This window comes from Rhinolophus ferrumequinum, chromosome X (genome assembly GCF_004115265.2).
Source record: "Rhinolophus ferrumequinum isolate MPI-CBG mRhiFer1 chromosome X, mRhiFer1_v1.p, whole genome shotgun sequence".
In the NCBI taxonomy this organism is placed as follows: domain Eukaryota; kingdom Metazoa; phylum Chordata; class Mammalia; order Chiroptera; family Rhinolophidae; genus Rhinolophus; species Rhinolophus ferrumequinum.
Window position 1 is genome coordinate 50,749,096 of NC_046284.1, and position 8,737 is coordinate 50,757,832.

Below are 8,737 nucleotides of genomic sequence, written 5' to 3' on the forward strand. Positions count from 1 at the left end.
GCATGTGCTGCGTCTCCACTCCGCTCCCTTCCCTCTTCCCCTGCTGCTCCCAATTTGCCCACCTTCAAGTAATCCTTGCACGAGTCTCTTAGCTGTTCTGCTGATGAGCAGAGTCCTTTGATGGGTTATCGATGTCCCGTTTGTGATAAGATCCGGAGGAGAACTCAAAAAGTGCGTCCCGCTGCCGCCATTCCTATGACATCACTCTGTATTCATCTTTTGTTATTGGTATATACTGAGCATTACAATTTTAGTAGTTGTTTTCCTTTCTTAAAATTTGTATACATTTTTTGGCACCCTCTGTATTATTGAAGAAAAAAGTTAAATGCCAGAAAAGCCTTTTTTCCCTCTTTTCCTTTATTTAGGTCTTTTTTATTTACTTTCTTCCCCTGTCGTTTTCATTTTGTTGTGCTTTTATAACCAGTTAGAGGAAATCCCAGGGGTCAGCACACATTCAGTCTAATTGCCTACATCTCATCCAGCGAATCTCCTAGCAAGGAAATTTGGCCTCCAGAATGATGACTCAGACACTACAACCTCACAGCAGATCCCGAGAACATGCTACGCTCATTCCTGACCCTACACATTTGCATATGCTCTTCCTGTGCCTTCTTCACCTAGCTGAATCATTCAGGGCTTGCCTGTTTATCCCTTGCCTTTTCCTCCTCTTTTCATCACTCCTCCCTTTCTCAATCCTGCCTATCCAGCTGTTATGTCGCCTCCCTGAATCCCTGTAGACCTGAGGTATGGATCACTCACTTGACAAGAACCTTCATAACTTATGGCATCCCACTGAAACTTAACCATTTTGTAGATGTACAATTCTTGTAGCCCCTGTCTGCACAGTAAGCACCTGAAGTTTCCAACTGGGTCTCCTATTTTCTTGTTCCCCTATTGCACTAAGGATTTTGCTTTACATTGAACAATAACATACAGTGATAATGGTAATAGCTAAAATTTTCGTAGGACTTACAATGTACCAAATACTGTGCTTAGCAATATGAACCAATTACAATTGTTGCTATTTTGCAGATCAGGAAACTAAGACACAAAGAGTTTAAACAACCTGCCCCAAATGACACAGCTGATAACTGGATATAATAGAATTCAAACCAAAGTGTTTGTCACTTTGATGTATACATAATCATTGAATCAAACATGGAATTCAGTTTGCTGGACTCTAAATTTCAGAGGAAAATGGACTAATGAATGTTTTCACAATTTTTTCAGCAGAAAAGATAGAAATACACATTAATTTCTCTTTAAATTACAATTCATCAGAAAGTTCCATTCAGAAGAACCGAATTATACACTTGAAAACTATGTAACTTTACTAACAATTGTCACCCCCAATAAATTTTAATTTAGAAAACATGAAAAAAATAAAGAACCCCATTTTAAACACTTGTGCACTGTTGGTGGGATTGCAAATTGGTGCAGCCACTATGGAAAAAAGTATGGGGGTTCCTCAAAAAATTAAAAATAGAACACTTTATGACTCAGTAATTCCACTTCTGGGTATATGAACACACAATATTACTGAACTCTGGAAGTGTCATACTGTAAAAAGCAAGGCAAGATGAGGGCATGAATGTGGCCAACTCTCTCCTCCTTTGCATCTGATGTTTTCAAAGTGAGCCTATTTTAGTATCTGTTTGTTTTTCAGTTTACTGGTATAATTTATCTGACAATAGTTGTAAAAGTAGTTCAGGATTGTATATATAGTCAAAGGAATTTCAATAAGAGTGCCAAGACCATTCAATGGGGAAAGGACAGTCTCTTCAACAAATGGTTCTGGGAAAATTGTATATCCACACTCAAAAGAATGAAGGTAGACACGTACCTTACATCTGTTGACTCCAAGAAGGAATACACTTGCCAAAATGGATGGCTTATGGTTAACTGGGCTCAAATTCATAATCAGAGTGTAGTAGTTATTGCTGGCAGAGGCCTCTCATGCACTGTGTGTTTCAGGGAAAAGCCATAGAAGGAGCTACCAGCCTCCTGAACACTGAGTCAACCATTCTAAATGCGTTCCTGAAATCGTATTTCAAACAATGGACTGAGACCTTACCCGTTGAATCAGAGCTGAGCAGCTATACCCTCATTTGCATCTTTACTGACCAATCAGAGCAGCTCCAGAATGACCAATCATGACACATGATTCTGTCCAATCAGGACAGTACTATTTGAACCAATCAGGACAATGCTATTTGGTCCAATCAAACTATGCAAGTTTGGGTTCCTGATTTATATTAAAAAATTGACCAATCAGGGACCAGGGCAGGCACTTTATATAAGTGGGCCTCCCCTCTGGGGGGCAGAAGGAGAGGATAATGCACTTTCCATTTTTTCCAGAGGTTGTGTTTCCTCATTTTGCAAACTATTCACCTAAATAAAGTCTCTCCTTTTTCCACACCTTAGATTGGGGACTCCTGTTGGCATTAGATTAGAGGCAGAGACTGTTTGTTGACACGGCACACACAAAAATTACCTCAAATGGGTCAAAAACATAAATACCATGGGTGCCAAAAAAACGTACATATTTTAAGAGATGTTATCTATGTATTACTTTTCGAAGTTGAATTGAATTACGGTAGCAATGTGTAGTATGATGTTCATTCAGAAGATGACATTAATCAAATGAATGCTAGCATCATTCATTTTACTACAATTTTAATACAGTTTTTTTCTATCTTAAAATCTGTATACATTTTTTTTGCCTCTTCCCCTAGGGGCCTGGCATGCAGCAGAATACTCAAATGCTCTATTTAAATCATGCACTGTGCCCTGCATTATTGGCTCTATCTATCTATCTAACTATCTATCTATCTATCTATCTATCTATCTATCTATCTATCTATCTTTTGCAAACACATGCACACATGCACACACACATACACATGAGATCTTCAGCTTGAAACTACTCTGGAATGGTCATATCAGCTCATTTCATTCTGTGCTTCTCTTGGACAGAAGTTGTCCAGTTGCTCCCAGTGAGGTCAAATGAGAAACAATTATCCATTTATGGCAGAGTTTTTCCAATGTGAAATTACAGTTGACTAACCCAGGGATTTGGGAAATATTTCGTAAGTCTAGTGGCCTAATATCCTCAAACCCCTTCCTATAAAAAGCAAGAACAATTCATCATCAGAGAAGAAAGCCTGCTAAGCCAGGCATTAGACAGACCACCAAAGCCAGCACCCTACTAGCGTATCAGGACTCATAAGTTTGTATTGACCAAGAAGTATTCAGAAAGAAAATAGTTGTTTAAAAAAATCCTTTTAAAAATAAATTAGATTTTCTGGTCATCAAAATGGCGGCATGAGGTGAGCCTCTGTAAAGCTCCCCTGCAATTTACAAATAATCGAGCAACAATAACTCCACAAAGGACTCCCTGCACAGCAGACAGGCAAGACGAAGAGGCCCATTACTGAATTCGCCGAAAGGTGGGCAAATCTCGCGACTGGGGGAGGAGGGAAGGGAGAAGTGCGAAGACGGAGCCCCACGGGCGGGCGCAGGACGCAGACCTAGCTCAGTGCTCCGAGCTCGCTGCATCCCGAAACTACCGCAGCTGCAGTAGAGGGAAGAACTCAGACTGCTAGGGCTCCGCTTATGGCCCGCAGAGCTGAGGGGGCAGCATATAACACGGCTGAACCCAACGCTCACCACAGAGACCTCGGAGCAAAGACTGAGGGAAGAAGGCTGAAAATGGTGGTTTAAGCCCTCACTGCCAAGCAGAGAACGGAAGCCTTAGGCACTGAGATGAGCCGCACCCACCTGACCCTCCCAGAGCTTGCCCCGCCCCCACCTGCCGGGTGCTAGAAGCCTAACGGAAGCAGTGTCAGATTCAAAGAACAGAATATTTGCTGTTCTGAGAACTGTGGACCGCAGACACAGATTCGCAGCCCAACTAGTTCTGGCAGAGGGGAGGGAGCTGTGGAAGTAGAACCGGCTATGGTGGTGGTCCCACCATGGCTCTGGGCCCCCTCTCACAACTCACCCTGCCCCTGGCCCCACCTATCTGGGCAGACCCCTGCAGGAGTAAACAGAACTGCAGAAACATACGGGCTCTGAATCTGGTGCAGGAAGAGCTTTGGAACTTCAGAAGCTCTCCACATACCCACACGGACACTGCGCCCTGTGACCCAGGTGAACTATTAACAGAGGAGAAGCCCGTCCCCCAGGGACTCCCCCCATTGTGTGAGAAGCTGGAATAGTACAGAGAAAACATAGCACAACCCTGTGAGAGAGAAAAAAAAGGCTGCAGTCGGAGAGAAAATAAAACATTCTACCAACAAGTACTGGAAAACAAAAGAAAGACCTCTTCCTATCAACCTGTTGCACAACCACTCCTGTAGATGTCTAGGAAGAGAAATAATAAATTAGTAATTACCATGAATAACCAAGGCAACAAGACACCTCAGAAAGAAAGTGAAGAGTCTCCAGAAAAGGAACTGAAAGATATGGAAATATGTGACTTAAATGACTTAAATGTGTGACTTAAATGACAGAGAATTCAAGATTGCAGTTCTGAAAACACTAAACGAGATGCAAGAAAACACAGAAAGGCAGTTTAATGAATGCAGAAACACAATCAAAGAAAAACATGAGCATTTTACGAAAGAGATTGAAATTTTCAAAAAGAACCAAATAGAATTTCTGGAGATTAAGAACTCAATAGAAGAAATGAAGAATGAAATAACCAGCTTAGGTAATAGAGTTGACCACATGGAGGAAAGAATCAGTGACATCGAAGACAGAAACCTGGAAATTACACAGATGGAAGAACAAAGAGACTTGAGACTTAAAAGAAATGAAAGAACTCTACATGAACTTTCTGACTCCATCAGAAAGAAAAATATAAGAATAATGGACATACCAGAAGGAGAAAAAACAGAGAAGGGAACAGAGAATACATTCAAACCAATTGTTCATGAGAACTTCCCAAACTTGTGGACAGAACTGGATCCTCGATCCCAAGAAGCAAATAGAACACCTAATTACCTCAATCCCAACAGGCCTTCTCCAAGGCACATTGTATTGAAGCTATCTAAAATCAATGACAAAGAAAGAATCCTCAAGGCAGCCAGGGAAAAGAAAACGGTAACCTACAAAGGAAAGCCCATTAGATTATCATGAGATTTTTCAGCAGAAACTCTACAAGCCAGGAAAGAGTGGAACCAAATATTCAAACTATTGAAAGAGAGAAATTATGAGCCAAGAATAATATATCCAGCAAAGATGTCCTTTAGATATGAAGGAGGAATAAAGACCTTTCCAGACATACAGAAGCTGAGGGAATTTTCTAATACACGACCTGCACTACAAGAAATACTAAAGGAGGCTATTCAACCACCATCAACAGGGACAATTTCTGGCAACCAAAGCATAAAAAGGGGGAGAGTAAAGGTCTGAACCAGAATATGGGAATGGAGAAAGTAAGCATGCTAAAGAAAATGGAATACTCTAAATATCAAACTTTCTTTTATTTAAACTTAAGGGAAACCACTCAAGAAAAATCCAGAACTGAAATATATACTGTAATAAAAGAAGAAACAGAGGGAAACATCATAGAATACCACCATACAGAAATAATAGACAACAACAAAAAGACAAAGAAACAATAGAAACTCAGCCTTACCAGAAAACTAAAGATAGAATGACAGGAAATCCTCACATATCAATAATCACCTTAAATGTAAATGGACTGAACTCACTAATAAAAAGGCACAGAGTAGCAGATTGGATCAAAAAACTAAACCCAACCATATGCTGTCTCCAAGAGACACATCTCAGCTACAAGGACAAGCATAGACTCAAAGTGAAAGGGTGGAAATTGACACTCCAAGCAAATGGTACCCAGAGAAAATCAGGTGTAGCCATAATGATATCAGATGAAACATATTTCAGGGTGAAAAAGATAACAAGACACAAAGATGTACATTTCATAATGGTAAAGGGGACTATACAACAAGAAGACATAAAAGTCATCAATATTTATGCCCCCAATCAAGGAGGACCAAAATATACCAAGCAACTACTAACAGAACTGAAGGGAGAAATTGACAAAAACACAATTATACTAGGGGACCTAAACACATCACTGACAGCTATGAATACATCACCCAAACAGAAAATAAATAATGAAATAGCAGCCCTAAATGACACATTAGATGAAATGGACATAATTGACATATATAGAGCACTTCATCCAAAAACATCAGACTATACATTCTTTTCTAGTGTACATGGAACATTCTCAAGGATAGACCATATATTGGGACATAAAATCAGCCTCAGCAAATTTAAGAAGATTGAAATCATACCAAGCATATTCTCTGATCACAAGGCTTTGAAATTGGATATCAACTGCAAAAAGAAAGCGGGAAAAAACACAAATACATGGAGATTAAACAACATACTTTTAAAGAAGGACTGGGTCAAAGAAGAAATTAGAGGAGAGATCAAAAGATACATAGAAATTAATGACAATGAAAACACATCCTACCAAAATTTTGGGAATATAGCAAAAGCAGTTTTAAGAGGGAAATTTATATCATTACAGGCCTATCTCAAGAAACAAGAAAAATCCCAAATAAATAACCTGATGTTAAACCTTAAAGAACTAGAAAAAGAAGAACAAGTGAAACCCAAGGTCAGCAGAAGAAAGGAAACAACAAAAATCAGAGCAGAACTAAATGAAATAGAGAACAAAAAGACAATAGAAAAAAATTAATGTGACAAAGAGCTGGTTCTTTGAAAAGATTAACAAAATTGACAAACCCTTGGCTAGACTCACTAAGATAAAAAGAGAGAAGATTTTGTTAATTATAACAAAATCAGAAATGAAAAAGGGGAAGTTATCACGGACACCACAGAAACACAAAGGATCATCCAAGAATACTATGAAGGACTATATGCCACCAAATTCAATAACCTAGAAGAAATGGACAAGTTCTTAGAAACATATAGCCTTCCAAGGCTGAACCATGAAGAACTGGAAAATCTAAACAGACCGAACACCAGTAATGAAATTGAATCAGTCATCCAAAACCTTCCCAAAAGCAAAAGTCCGGGACCAGATGGCTTCACTAGTGAATTCAACCAAACCTTCAAAGAGGATCTAATGCCAATCCTGCACAAACTCTTCTTAAAAAATTGAAGAAGAGACAGTACTCCCTAACCATTTTAGGAGGCCAACATCACCCTGATACCAAAAGCTGGTAAAGACAACACAAAAAAAGAAAACTACAGACCAATATCTCTGATGAATACAGATGCAAAAATCCTAAACAAAATTCTAGCAAATCGAATACAACAATGCATTAAAAAGATCATTCATCACGACCAAGTGGGATTCATCCCCGGGGCACAAGGATGGTACAACATCTGCCAATCCATCAATGTGATACATTACATACACAAAGTAAAGGACAAAAATCATATGATTATATCAATTGATGCAGAAAAAGCATTGGACAAGATACAACATCCATTTATGATTAAAACACTTAATAAAATAGGTATAGAAGGAAAATACCTTAACATAATAAAGGCCATATATGACAAGCCCTCAGCTAATCTCATAATTAATGGTGAAAAACTGAAGCCCTTTGCTCTACGTTCAGGAACACGACAGGGCTGTCCCCTACAACTTCTGCTTTTCAACAGTGTTGGAAGTCCTTGCCAGAGCAATCAGGCAAGAGAAAGAAATAAAAGGCATCCACACTGGGAATGAAGAAGTTAAATTATCACTCTTTGCAGATGACATGATGCTGTATATAGAAAACCCTAAAGACTCCACCAAAAGGCTATTAGAAACAATCAACGAATACAGTAAAGTTGCTGGCTACAAAATCAATGTACAAAAGTCCATTGCATTCCTATATACTAACAATGAAATCTCAGAAAAAAAAATACAAAAACCAATTCCTTTTGCAATTGCAGCAAAAAGAATAAAATACCTAGGAATAAACTTAACCAAGGATGTGAAGGACCTATATACTGAAAAGTATAAGACATTTTTAAAAGAAAATGAGGAAGACACAAAGAAATGGAAAGACATTCCATGCTCATGGATTGGAAGAATCAACATAGTTAAAATGGCCATATTACCCAAAGCAATCTACAGATTTAATGCAATCCCCATCAAAATCCCAATGGCATTTTTTAAAGAAATAGAACAAAAAATCATCAGACTTGTTTGGAACCACAAAAGACCCCGAATAGCCAAAGCAATCTTAAGAAAAAAGAACAATACTGGAGGTATCACACTCCCTGACTTTAGCTTGTACTACAGGCCTACAGTAATCAAAACAGCATGGTATTGGCAGAAAAACAGACACATAGACCAATGGAATAGAATTGAGAACAAGAAATAAAACCACATAAATATGGACAGATAATTTTTGACAAGGAACCTAAAAACATACAATGGAGGAAAGACAGCCTCTTCAATAAATGGTGCTGGGAGAATTGGAAAGCCACGTGCAAAAGAATGAAACTGGACTGCTATCTGTCACCATGTACCAAAATTAATTCAAAATGGATCAAAGACTTAAGCATAAGACCTGACACAATAAACTGCATAGAAGAAAACATAGGTACTAAACTTATGGACCTTGGGTTCAAAGAGCATTTTAAGAATTTGACTTCAAAGGTAATGGAATTAGTAAAAGCTAAAATAAACGAATGGGACTGTATGAAACTTAGAAGCTTCTGCACAGCAAAAGAA